The following is a 14,570-nucleotide window of genomic DNA, read 5'->3' as shown; positions in this document are numbered from 1 at the left end:
CATCACCACGCCGCCACACATGAAATAACAACCCCCTCCCCCCGCATGTGCCCGAGGTACTGGTAGGAAAAAACAAGAAAGGCCACATTCGTTCACACTCAGTCTCTAGCTGTCATGTATAGTGCATATATATATAATGTATAATATATATATATATTATTGTTGTTCGCTGATGATACAGCGCTGGTGGCTGATTCATGTGAGAAACTGCAGAAGCTGGTGACTGAGTTTGGTAAAGTGTGTGGAAGAAGAAAGTTAAGAGTAAATGTGAATAAGAGCAAGGTTATTAGGTACAGTAGGGGTGAGGGTCAAGTCAATTGGGAGGTGAGTTTGAATGGAGAAAAACTGGAGGAAGTGAAGTGTTTTAGATATCTGGGAGTGGATCTGTCAGCGGATGGAACCATGGAAGCGGAAGTGGATCATAGGGTGGGGGAGGGGGCGAAAATTTTGGGAGCCTTGAAAAATGTGTGGAAGTCGAGAACATTATCTCGGAAAGCAAAAATGGGTATGTTTGAAGGAATAGTGGTTCCAACAATGTTGTATGGTTGCGAGGCGTGGGCTATGGATAGAGATGTGCGCAGGAGGATGGATGTCCTGGAAATGAGATGTTTGAGGACAATGTGTGGTGTGAGGTGGTTTGATCGAGTAAGTAACGTAAGGGTAAGAGAGATGTGTGGAAATAAAAAGAGCGTGGTTGAGAGAGCAGAAGAAGGTGTTTTGAAATGGTTTGGGCACATGGAGAGAATGAGTGAGGAAAGATTGACCAAGAGGATATATGTGTCGGAGGTGGAGGGAACGAGGAGAAGAGGGAGACCAAATTGGAGGTGGAAAGATGGAGTGAAAAAGATTTTGTGTGATCGGGGCCTGAACATGCAGGAGGGTGAAAGGAGGGCAAGGAATAGAGTGAATTGGAGCGATGTGGTATACAGGGGTTGACGTGCTGTCAGTGGATTGAATCAAGGCATGTGAAGCGTCTGGGGTAAACCATGGAAGGCTGTGTAGGTATGTATATTTGCGTGTGTGGACGTATGTACATGTGTATGGGGGGGGGGGCCATTTCTTTCGTCTGTTTCCTTGCGCCACCCCGCAAACGCGGGAGACACCGACAAACTATGAAAAAAAAAAAAAAAAAAAAAAAAATATATATATATATATATATATATATATACATATATTTTTTTTTTTTCTTTGTCGTTGTCTCTCACGTTTGCGAGCTAGCGCAAGGAAACAGACGAAAGAAATGGCCCAACCCACCCCCATACACATGTATATACATATGTCCACACACGCAAATATACATACCTACACAGCTTTCCATGGTTTACTCCAGACGCTTCACATGCCCTGATTCAATCCACTGACAGCACGTCAACCTCGGTATACCACATCGATCCAATTCACTCTATTCCTTGCCCGCCTTTCACCCTCCTGCATGTTCAGGCCCCGATCACACAAAATCTTTTTCACTCCATCTTTCCACCTAAAATTTGGTCTCCCACTTCTCCTCGTTCCCTCCACCTCTGACACATATATCCTCTTGGTCAATCTTTCCTCACTCATTTTCTCCATGTGCCCAAACCATTTCAAAACACCCTCTTCTGCTCTCTCAACCACGCTCTTTTTATTTCCACACATCTCTCTTACCCTTACGTTACTTACTCGATCAAACCGCCTCACACCACACATTGTCCTCAAACATCTCATTTCCAGCACATCCATCCTCGTGCGCACAACTCTATCCATAGCCCACGCCTCGCAACCATACAACATTGTTGGAACCACTATTCCTTCAAACATACCCATTTTTGCTTTCCGAGATAATGTTCTTGACTTCCACACATTCGTCAAGGCTCCCAGGATCTTCGCCCCCTCCCCCACCCTATGATCCACTTCCGCTTCCATGGTTCCATCTGCTGCCAGATCCACTCCCAGATATCTAAAACACTTTACTTCCTCCAGTTTTTCTCCATTCAAACTTACCTCCCAATTGACTTGACCCTCAACCCTAATGTACCTAATAACCTTGCTCTTATTCACATTTACTCTTAACTTTCTTCTTTCACACACTTTACCAAACTCAGTCACCAGCTTCTGCAGTTTCTCACATGAATCAGCCACCAGCGCTGTATCATCAGCGAACAACAACTGACTCACTTCCAAAGCTCTCTCATCCCCAACAGACTTCATACTCGCCCCTCTTTCCAAAACTCTTGCATTCACCTCCCTAACAACCCCATCCATAAACAAATTAAACAACCATGGAGACATCACACACCCCTGCCACAAACCTACATTCACTGAGAACCAATCACTTTCCTCTCTTCCTACACGTACACATGCCTTACATCCTCGATAAAAACTTTTCACTGCTTCTAACAACTTGCCTCCCACACCATATATTCTTAATACCTTCCACAGAGCATCTCTATCAACTCTATCATATGCCTTCTCCAGATCCATAAATATTACATACATACATACATACATACAGCGACAAAGTATAATAAAAAAAAAAAAATATATATATATATATATATATGAAGTGTTTTAGATATATGGAAGTGGTTCTTGGCAGCGGGGATGGAAACCATGGAAGCGGAAGTGGATCATTTAGGGTTTGGGGGGGGGGGGGGAGGGGGCGAAAATTCTGGGAGCTTGAAGAATGCGTGGAAGTAGAGAACCATTTATCTGGAAAGCAAAATAAATGGGTATGTTTGAAGGAATAGTGGTTTAACAATGTTGTATGGTTGCGATGGCAGTGGACTATGGATAGAGTTTTGCGCAGGAGGATGGAATGTGTGGAAATGGATGTTTGAGAACAATATTGTGGCGTGTGAGGTGGTTTGGATCGAATAGTAAGTAAGGGTAAGGAGCGATGTGGTGGAAATGAAAAGAGCGTGGTGAGAGAGCAGAAAGAAGGGTTGTGTTTTTGAATGGTTTGTGACATGGAGAGAATGAGGAGGATAAGTAGTGACGATGAGGATATATGTGTCGGAGGTGGATGGGAACTGAGGAGGAAGTGGGACCAAAATTGGAGGTGGAAGATGGAGATGAAAAAGATTTTGAGTGATCGGGGCTATGAACATGCAGGACGGTGAAATTGGGGGGGGGGGGGGGGCGGCGGGCCACGAGCACACACCACCAAGGAACACAAGGCCCACCCAACACCCAAAATCACAAAGACACCATCCAAAGAAAGGACGCCCAACACACCCCCAACATCCATCACCACACAACCCCCCCACCCCATATAAGGAACACCCAAAGGCCTCAACCCAACACCACCAAAGGACACACAAGAGGACCAAGACACCCCAAGCCCCACCCATACCCCACACACAAACAAGCAACCACAACCCCACCACAAGGAACCACCCCACACACTCACCACAAAGCACACCAAAAGGCCAAATCCAGACAAGGATTAGAGTGAATTGGATCGATTGTGGTATACCGGGGTTGAGTGCTGTAGTGGATTGGAAATCAGGGCATGTGAATGCGTCTCTGGGGGTAAAACATGGACCGTTCTGTGGGGCCTGGATTGTGGTAAGGGAGCTTGTGGTTTTGGGCATTATTGAATGACAAACTAGGACGGTTGTGACGAATGGGGCCTTTGTTGTCTTTTTCCTTGCGCTTACTCGACACACGGAAAAGGAGAGGGGGGGGGGGGATGTTATTCCATGTTGTGGCGATAGGGTGGCGTATGGGTATGAATAAAGGCAGACAGTATGAAATGTGGGGCATGTGTATATATGTAGGTGTCTCTGTGTGTGTTTATATATGTGGACATGAGATGTATGGTATGTATATTTGCGTGTGTGGGAACTTGTAATTTGTTTATTCATGTGTAATGGGGGGTGGGTATTGGCCCATTTCTTTCGTTGTATTCCTTGCGCGACTGCAACGGGGAGACTGCGACAAAGCATATAATAATAATAAAAACGTATGTAAGGTAGGAGAGATGGCCAGGAGAGTGTTATGATTACGTGTTGTTAATTGATAGACACATGAATGGAGAGGACTTTTGGATGTTAATGTGTTGAGGGTGCAACTGGAGGGATGTCTGATCATTATCTTATGGAGGCGAAGGTGAAGATTTGTAGGGGTTATTCAGATAAAGAAGATGGAATGTTGGGGTGAAAAGGAGGGTGGTGGAGGTAAGTGAGATTGGGAAGGAGATGTGTGAGGGATTAAGTTAGTACCAGGAATGAGAACGGAATACAGAAGGAAAAAGGTTGAGAACAAAGGACGTAAGGGGAGTAGGGGAGGAGTATGGATAGATAATTTTAATTCATGTTATAATTATATAATTTTTTAAAATATATGTATAAAATAATATATAATGTAAATTATATTTGATAAATTTTAATTATACTTGATTGTAATTATATAAATTAATTTTATATAATATTGTTTTCATCTCCTAAATTTTAAATATTGCTATTATTATATTTTATGATTTATTTATATTGTATGTATATTATATCATATTTGTATTTGTGTATTTAATTATAATAATAATTATATTATATATAATAAATGTATATTATTTGGATATTGTTTTTGATATGTTAATTTTAATGATTTCATAAAAGATAATATAAATGTAAGTTATTGTTTAATATATTCACTTTACAAATATATTAAATTTATATTTTTTAAATTTTGTTTGAATATATAATTAAATTTATAATTATGAATAAATGATATAAATGTTAAATGTATATTCTATATTTATCATATTGTATTTATATGTATTTATGTATTTCGATAATTAAATAACTTATTGAAATATAGGAAAATTGATTTTTTTTTATTTATTTTTTGATATAAAATTATAATGTATTTAGGGAAGCAGTGATGCTTGCGCAAAAAAGATGCTTGTGGCACGAGAAGCATGGAGGGGGGTTGATTTAGAAAAGGGTAGGGAAAATGGTGGATGAAGAAGTTTATGATTATTAGTGAAAGAGAAGGAGACGAATTTGGACGATTTCTGCAGCGAAGGAAAATAATGCAAATGAGTGGGTGAGATGTATTAAAAGAAATAGGGCAGGAGGTCAAGAGAAAGTTGCCAAGGGTGAAAAAGAGGCCAAATTGAGTTGGGTGAGAGGAGTATCATTAAATTTTAGGGAGAATAAAAAGATGTTCTGGAAGGAGGTAAATAAAGTGCGTAATAAGGACAAGGGGAGCAAGTGGGGGAACATCAGGTGAAGGGGGTAATGGGGAGTGATAACAAGTAATGGTGATGTGGAAAGGTAGATGGAGTGATATTTTGAAGGTTTTGTGAATGTGTTTGATGATAGAGTGGCAGATCTTATAGGGGTGTTTGGTTCGAGGTGGTGTGAAGTTATAGAGCGGTTAGGAAAATGATTTGGTTAGACAGAGATGAGGAGTAAAGCTTGCTGGAAGATGAAAGCCGACAAGGAAGCAGGTTTTGGATGGTATTGCAGTGGAAATTTATTAAAAAAGGGGGGTGACTGTTTTGGTTGGCCTGGTGGTAAGGTTATTTGATGTATGTATGTTCATGGTGCGGTGCTGAGGATTGGGGAATGCTTGCATTAGTGCCATTGTACAAAGGCAAAGGGGATAAGTGTTCCTAGTGAGTGCTCAAAATTCAGAGGTATAAGCTTGTTGAGTATTTCCTGGTAAATTATATGGGAGGGTATTTTGATTGGAGAGGGAAGGTGAAGGCATGTACAGGAGCTTCAGACTTGGGGGAAGTGCAGTGGGTTTCAGAAGTGATAGGGGACTGTGGATCTGGTGTTTGCTTTGAAGAATGTATGTGAGAAATACTTTGAACAAGCAAATGGATTTGTATGGTAGCATTTCTGAATTGGAGAACGAGACATATGACAGAGTGATAAAGATGCTTGTGAAAGGTACTTAAGAATATATTGGCCGTGGGAGCAATGTTGTTAGAAGCAGTGAGAAAAGTTTTTATCGAGGATGTACGGCATGTGCCAAGAAGGAAGAGGGGAAAGTAATTGGTTGTCAGTGCATGTAGGTTTGCGACAGGGTGTATGATTGTCTCCAAGGTTGTTTAATTTGTTTATGGATGGGGTTGTCTAGGGAGATGAATGCTAGAGTTTTGGAAAAGAGGTGGGCAAGCATGAAGTCTGTTGGGGATGAGAAGATTGGAAGTGAGTCAGTTGTTGTTCACTGATGATTACAGCGCTGGTGGCTGATTATGTAAGAAACTGCAGAAGCTGGTGACTGAGTTTGGTAAAGTGTGTGTAAGAAGGAAAGTTAAGAGTAAAATGTTAATAAGAGCAATGTTATTAGCTACAGTAGGGTGAGCGGTCAAGTCAATTGGGAGGTAAGTTTGAATGGAGAAGGGGAGAAAAATGGAAGTAAAGTAACGTGTTTTAGATATATGGAGGAGTGGATCTGGTAGCGGATAGAATCATGGAAGCGGAAGTGAATCTAGGGTGGGGGTGATAGGGGCATAAAAAAATCCTTGGGAGCCTTGAAAAATGTGTGGAAGTCGAGAACATTATCTTGGAAAGCAAAAAAATGGTATGTTTGAAGAAATAGTGGTTCCAACAATGTTGTATGGTTGCGAGGCCGTGGGCTTTGGATAGAGTTGTGCGCAGGGGAGGGTGGATGTGCTGGAATGAGATGTTTTGGGACAATTGTGGTTTGAGGTGGGTTTCCATCGAGTAAGTAATGTAAGGGTAAGAGTGACTTGTGTGGAAATAAAAAGAGCGTTGGGTGAGAGAGCAGAAGAGGGTGTTTTGAAAGGGTTTTGGCAACATTGGAGAGAATGAGAGGAGGATAAGATTGACCAGGGATAATGTGTCGGAGGTGGAGGGAAAAACGAGGAGAAGTGGGAGACCAAAATGGGGAGGTGGAAAGTTGGGAGTGAAAAAGTTTTTGAGTGATCGGGGCCCTGGAACATGAGGAGGTAAAGGTGGGCAAGGACAATAGAGGTGAATTGGATCGATGATGGTATACCGGGGTCGATGTGCTTGTCAAATGGAATTGATTCGGGCATGTGAAGTGTCGGGGGGGGTAAAACCATGGAAAGTTTCTTTGGGGCTTGGATGTGGAAAGGGAGCTTTGGGTTCGGGCTTAATTGCATGACCAGCTAGAGACTGAGTGCTTGAACGAATGGGGCCTTTGTTGTCTCTTTCCTAGCGCTACTCGCACAACATGAGGGGGGAAGGGGGATTGTTATTCATGTGTGGAGAAGTTTGGCCGATGGGATAAATAAAGGCAGACAGTATGAATTATGTACATGTGTATTCTGTATATGTCTGTTGGGTATATATATGTGTACATTGAGATGTATAGGTATGTATATTTGCGTGTGTGGACGTGTATGTATATACATATGTATGGGGAGTTGGGTTGGGCGATTTTCTTTCGTTGTCTCCTTGCGTTACCTCGTAAACGCCAGGAGACAGTGACAAGCAAAATAACATATAAATAAATAAATAAAATAAAATAAATAAAGATAAATAAATGGAATAACAACATATATATTCCCTGGAGATGGGAGAATGCCCGGTGTTTCCCTGCACATCACAGAAGCACCAAAAGGGGTTGGGAGCAGGGCAGGATAGTTCCTTATTCGTGGACGTTATAGAGTGGAGGGAGGGAACACGGCACTTTCTCTTTTCTTCGGTGGGTACCTCAATTAATGAATGGGAGGGAATATAAGAATAAGTGTGGAAAAAATTATATATGATCTTGCACTTACAACGTTAAAACATACTGAGGCAAGCAAACCTCCTGCTTGAATGTCTTCGGAGGAGAGAAATTACCAAATATCTTTCATTGCCACTCTCAGGACCCTTAAGGAGATAGCCTTTTCTTAAGATATTTCTCCATTAGTCAGTATGGGCCTGAAAAGTACATGAAACCGTGAATAATCGTAACATCAACATTGTTTGTAGATACAATATTCCTCACATAATAAGATATAACTGGACAGAATATTTGCCCCTACCCCTGCCACTTTGCCAATTTCTACTCTTTTATTGCCATAGACCTATTGGTTACACTTAATTCCAAAATTCTCTTTTCTGCTGGTTTAACTATCATATTTATCGAAAGTTATCTAGAGCCAATACAAAGGAATTCAAACAGCAACAGAAATTGGGTCTATAGAAGGGGCTGTTTGTGAAAAGTACGGTTGGACGTCTCTAATCCAGTGTGCTCTGTGGTCTGGCATGTTTTGAATCTGTGGCCTATTAGTTTGTGTATTCTGCCACCAGGGGGGTGTGTTAGCAGAGTACAGGTGCTAACGTCTGTTTACCACTGCAGCCGAGCTAATCAAGAGTCCTGTTAATTTCTTATGTTCATTCTTTTTGGAAAATTAAGCCAGAAAAAGTTTTAAAGATTCAGAAAACTTTGAAAAAGGTTGCCCAGGAAGTTACACACATTAGACAATAGACAGTGACTGTGGAGGTGTTTAAGCTCCAAATAAGGTAGGTGTTAAGCATTTCAGGGAGATGCTTATTGAGGCAAGCCAACATACAAGTTTTTATAGAGAAACTATAAAACTAGACTATGACTGTGAGATAACTCACAAGGAGGGTTATTATAAACTTAAGTAGAGACATGGAAAGTTCAGAACAGTTGTGTGGGAGAAAAATGGGTATGTTTGAAGGAATAGTGGTTCTAACAATGTTGTATGGTTGCGAGGCGTGGACTATGGATAGAGTTTTGCGCAGGAGGATGGATGTGCTGGAAATGAGATGTTTGAGGACAATGTGTGGTGTGAGGTGGTTTGATCGAGTAAGTAATGTAAGGGTAAGAGAGAGGTGTGGAGATAAAAAGAGCGTGGTTGAGAGAGCAGAAGAGGGTGTTTTGAAATGGTTTGGTCACATGGAGAGAATGAGTGAGGAAAGATTGACCAAGAGGATATATGTGTCGGAGGTGGAGGGAACGAGAAGAGGGAGACCAAATTGGAGGTGGAAAGATGGAGTGAAAAAGATTTTGTGTGATCGGGGCCTGAACATGCAGGAGGGTGAAAGGAGGGCAAGGAATAGAGTGAATTGGAGCAATGTGGTATACCGGGGTTGACGTGCTGTCAGTGGATTGAATCAAGGCATGTGAAGCGTCTGGGGTAAACCATGGAAAGCTGTGTAGGTATGTATATTTGCGTGTGTGGACGTCTGTATATACATGTGTATGGGGGTGGGTTGGGCCATTTCTTTCGTCTGTTTCCTTGTGCTACCTCGCAAACGCGGGAGACAAAAAAAAAATATATATATATATATATATATATAAAATATATATATATATATATATATATATATATATATATATATATATATATATATATATATATATACACATTTTTTTTTTCAAACTATTCGCCATTTCCCGTGTTAGCAAGGTAGCGTTAAGAACAGAGGACTTGGCCTCTGAGGGAATATCCTCACCTGGCCCACTTCTCTGTTCCTTCTTTTGGAAAATTAAAAAAAAAAAAAAAAAAAAAAAAAACAAGAGGGGAGGATTTCCAGCCCCCTGCTCCCTTCCCTTTTAGTCGCCTTCTACGACACGCAAGGAATACGTGGGAAGTATTCTTTATCCCCTATCCCCAGGGATATATATATATTTTTTATCTTTTTTATTTGCTTTGTCACTGTCTCCCGCGTTTGCGAGGTATATATATATATTATCCATGGGGATAGGGGAGAAAGAATACTTCCCACACATTCCTCACGTGTCGTAGAAGGCAACTAGAGGGGACAGGAACGGGGGGCCAGAAATCCTCCCCTCCTTGTATTTCAACTTTCTAAAAATGGGAAACAGAAGAAGCAGTCACGCAGGGAGTGCTCATCCTCCTCGAAGCCTCAGATTGGGGTGTCTAAATGTGTGTGGATGTAACCAACATGTGAAAAAAGGAGAGATAGGTAGTATGTTTGAGGAAAGGAACCTGGATGTTTTGGCTCTGAGTGAAACGAAACTCATGGGTAAAGGGGAAGAGTGGTTTGGGAATGTCTTGGGAGTAAAGTCAGGGGTTAGTGAGAGGACAAGAGCAAGGGAAGGAGTAGCACTACTCCTGAAACAGGAGTGGTGGGAGTATGTGATGTAAGAAAGTAAATTCTAGATTAATATGGGTAAACCTGAAAGTTGATGGAGAGAGATGGGTGATTATTGGTGCATATGCACCTGGGCATGAGAAGAAAGATCATGAGAGGCAAGTGTTTTGGGAGCAGCTGAATGAGTGTGTTAGTGGTTTTGATGCACAAGACCAGGTCATAGTGATGGGTGATTTGAATGCAAAGGTGAGTAATGTGGCAGTTGAGGGAATAATTGGTATACATGGGGTGTTCAGTGTTGTAAATGGAAATGGTGAAGAGCTTGTAGATTCATGTGATGAAAAATGACTGGTAATTGGGAATACCTGGTTTAAAAAGTGAAATATACATAAGTAAGTGAGTCAGTTGTTCTTCGCTGATGATACAGCGCTGGTGGCTGATTCATGTGAGAAACTGCAGAAGCTGGTGACTGAGTTTGGTAAAGTGTGTGAAAGAAGAAAGTTAAGAGTAAATGTGAATAAGAGCAAGGTTATTAGGTACAGTAGGGTTGAGGGTCAAGTTAATTGGGAGGAAGTTTGAATGGAGAAAAACTGGAGGAAGTAAAGTGTTTTAGTTATCTGGGAGTGGATCTGGCAGCGGATGGAACCATGGAAGCGGAAGTGAATCATAGGGTGGGGGAGGGGGCGAAAATCCTGGGAGCCTTGAAGAATGTGTGGAAGTTGAGAACATCATCTCCGAAAGCAAAAATGGCTATGTTTGAAGGAATAATGGTTCCAACAATGTTGTATGGTTGCGAGGCGTGGGCTATGGATAGAGTTGTGCGCAGGAGGATGGATGTGCTGGAAATGAGATGTTTGAGAACAATATGTGGTGTGAGGTGGTTTGATCGAATAAGTAATGTAAGGGTAAGAGAGATGTGTGGAAATGAAAAGAGCGTGGTTGAGAGAGCAGAAGAGGGTGTTTTGAAATGGTTTGGGCACATGGAGAGAATGAGTGAGGAAAGATTGACGATGAGGATATATGTGTCGGAGGTGGAGGGAATGAGGAGAAGTGGGAGACCAAATTGGAGGTGGAAAGATGGAGTGAAAAAGATTTTGAGTGATCGGGGCCTGAACATGCAGGACGGTGAAAGGCGGGCAAGGAATAGAGTGAATTGGATCGATGTGGTATACCGGGGTTGACGTGCTGTCAGTGGATTGAATCAGGGCATGTGAAGCGTCTGGGGTAAACCATGGACAGTTCTGTGGGGCCTGATTGTGGAAAGGGAGCTGTGGTTTTGGGCATTATTGAATGACAACTAGAGACTGAGTGTGAACGAATGGGGCCTTTGTTGTCTTTTCCTAGCGCTACCTCGCACACGAAAAGGAGAGGGGGATGTTATTCCATGTGTGGCGAGGTGGCGATGGGAATGAATAAAGGCAGACAGTATGAAATGTGTGCATGTGTATATATGTAGGTGTCTCTGTGTGTGTATATATATGTGTACATTGAGATGTATGGGTATGTATATTTGCGTGTGTGGACTTGTATGTATATACATGTGTATGGGGGTGGGTTTGGCCATTTCTTTCGTCTGTTTCCTTGCGCTACCTTGCAAACGCGGGAGACAGCGACAAAGCATAATAATAATAAAAAAAACGTATGTAAGTAGGAGAGATGGCCAGAGAGTGTTATTGGATTACGTGTTAATTGATAGACACATGAAAGAGAGACTTTTGGATGTTAATGTGTTGAGAGGTGCAACTGGAGGGATGTCTGATCATTATCTTATGGAGGCGAAGGTGAAGATTTGTAGGGGTATTCAGAAAAGAAGAGAGAATGTTGGGGTGAAGAGGGTGGTGAGAGTAAGTGAGCTTGGGAAGGAGACTTGTGTGAGGAAGTACCAGGAGAGACTGAATACAGAATGGAAAAAGGTGAGAACAAAGGAGGTAAGGGGAGTGGGGGAGGAATGGGATGTATTTAGGGAAGCAGTGATGGCTTGCGCAAAAGATGCTTGTGGCACGAGAAGCATGGGAGGGGGGTTGATTAGAAAGGGTAGTGAGTGGTGGGATGAAGAAGTATGATTATTAGTGAAAGAGAAGAGAGACGCATTTGGACGATTTTTGCAGGGAAATAATGCAAATGAGTGGGAGATGTATAAAAGAAAGAGGCAGGAGGTCAAGAGAAAGGTGCAAGAGGTGAAAAAGAGGGCAAATGAGAGTTGGGGTGAGAGAGTATCATTAAATTTTAGGGAGAATAAAAAGATGTTCTGGAAGGAGGTAAATAAAGTGCGTAAGACAAGGGAGCAAATGGGAACTTCAGTGAAGGGGGCTAATGGGGAGGTGATAACAAGTACTGGTGATGTGAGAAGGAGATGGAGTGAGTATTTTGAAGGTTTGTTGAATGTGTTTGATGATAGAGTGGCAGATATAGGGTGTTTTGGTCGAGGTGGTGTGGAAAGTTAGAGGGTTAGGGAAAATGATTTGGTAGACAGAGAAGAGGTAGTAAAAGCTTTGCGGAAGATGAAAGCCGGCAAGGAAGCAGGTTTGGATGGTATTGCAGTGGAATTTATTAAAAAAGGGGGTGACTGTTTTGTTGGCTGGTTGGTAAGGTTATTTAATGTATGTATGATTCATGGTGAGGTGCCTGAGGATTGGCGGAATGCTTGCATAGTGCCATTGTACAAAGGCAAAGGGGATAAGAGTGAGTGCTCAAATTACAGAGGTATAAGCTTGTTGAGTATTCCTGGTAAATTATATGGGAGGGTATTGATTGAGAGGGTGAAGGCATGTACAGAGCTTCAGATTGGGGAAGAGCAGTGTGGTTTCAGAAGTGATAGGGGACATGTGGATCTGGTGTTTGCTTTGAAGAATGTATGTGAGAAATACTTTGAAAAGCAAATGGATTTGTATGTAGCATTTATGAATCTGGAGAAGACATATGACAGAGTTGATAAAGATGCTCTGTGAAAGGTACTAAGAATATATGGCGTGGGAGGCAAGTTGTTAGAAGCAGTGAAAAGTTTTCATCGAGGATGTACGGCATGTGCACAAGTAGGAAGAGAGGAAAGTAATTGGTTGTCAGTGAATGTAGGTTTGCGACAGGGGTGTATGATGTCTCCATGGTTGTTTAATTTGTTTATGGATGGGGTTGTTAGGGAGATGAATGCAAGAGTTTTGGAAAGAGGGGCAAGCATGAAGTCTGTTGGGGATGAGAGAGCTTGGGAAGTGAGTCAGTTGTTGTTCACTGATGATACAGCGCTGGTGGCTGATTCATGTAAGAAACTGCAGAAGCTGGTGACTGAGTTTGGTAAAGTGTGTGAAAGAAGAAAGTTAAGAGTAAATGTGAATAAGAGCAAGGTTATTAGCTACAGTAGGGTTGAGGGTCAAGTCAATTGGGAGGTAAGTTTGAATGGAGAAAAACTGGAAGTAAAGTAAAGTGTTTTAGATATCTGGGAGTGGATCTGGTAGCGGATAGAACCATGGAAGCGGAAGTGAATCATAGGGTGGGGGAGGGGGCAAAAATCCTGGGAGCCTTGAAGAATGTGTGGAAGTCGAGAACATTATCTTGGAAAGCAAAAATGGGTATGTTTGAAGGAATAGTGGTTCCAACAATGTTGTATGGTTGCGAGGCGTGGGCTATGGATAGAGTTGTGCGCAGGAGGGTGGATGTGCTGGAAATGAGATGTTTGAGGACAATATGTGGTGTGAGGTGGTTTCATCGAGTAAGTAATGTAAGGGTAAGAGAGATGTGTGGAAATAAAAAGAGCGTGGTTGAGAGAGCAGAAGAGGGTGTTTTGAAAGGGTTTTGGCACATGGAGAGAATGAGTGAGGAAAGATTGACCAAGAGGATATATGTGTCGGAGGTGGAGGGAACGAGGAGAAGTGGGAGACCAAATTGGAGGTGGAAAGATGGAGTGAAAAAGATTTTGAGTGATCGGGGCCTGAACATGCAGGAGGGTGAAAGGTGGGCAAGGAATAGAGTGAATTGGATCGATGTGGTATACCGGGGTCGATGTGCTGTCAATGGATTGAATCAGGGCATGTGAAGTGTCTGGGGTAAACCATGGAAAGTTCTGTGGGGCTTGGATGTGGAAAGGGAGCTTTGGTTTCGGGCATTATTGCATGACAGCTAGAGACTGAGTGTGAACGAATGGGGCCTTTGTTGTCTTTTCCTAGCGCTACCTCGCACACATGAGGGGGGAGGGGGATGTTATTCCATGTGTGGCGAGGTGGTGATGGGAATAAATAAAGGCAGACAGTATGAATTATGTACATGTGTATATATGTATATGTCTGTGTGTGTATATATATGTGTACATTGAGATGTATAGGTATGTATATTTGCGTGTGTGGACGTGTATGTATATACATATGTATGGGGGTGGGTTGGGCCATTTCTTTCGTCTGTCTCCTTGCGCTACCTCGTAAACGCAGGAGACAGTGACAAAGCAAAATACATAATAAATAAATAAATAAATAAATAAATAAATAATAAATAAATGAATAACAAATATATATTCCCTGGAGATGTGGAGAATGCCCGCGTATTCCCTGCACATCACAGAAGGCAACCAAAAGGGGTGGGAGCAGGGCT

General features: G+C 42.1%; 1 protein-coding gene across 1 annotated transcript in view; it reads right to left on the bottom strand.

Annotated features, from left to right (window-relative positions):
• Positions 1-14,570, bottom strand: part of Ziz (dedicator of cytokinesis protein Ziz) — a 526,511-nt gene that overhangs the window by 448,116 nt on the left and 63,825 nt on the right. The gene's annotated exons all lie outside the window — the stretch shown is intronic.

The sequence above is a fragment of the Panulirus ornatus genome, chromosome 13 (genome assembly GCF_036320965.1).
Source record: "Panulirus ornatus isolate Po-2019 chromosome 13, ASM3632096v1, whole genome shotgun sequence".
Classification (NCBI taxonomy): domain Eukaryota; kingdom Metazoa; phylum Arthropoda; class Malacostraca; order Decapoda; family Palinuridae; genus Panulirus; species Panulirus ornatus.
Note: the sequence above shows the minus strand (reverse complement) of the source record. Positions and strands in the feature narration are given on the sequence as shown.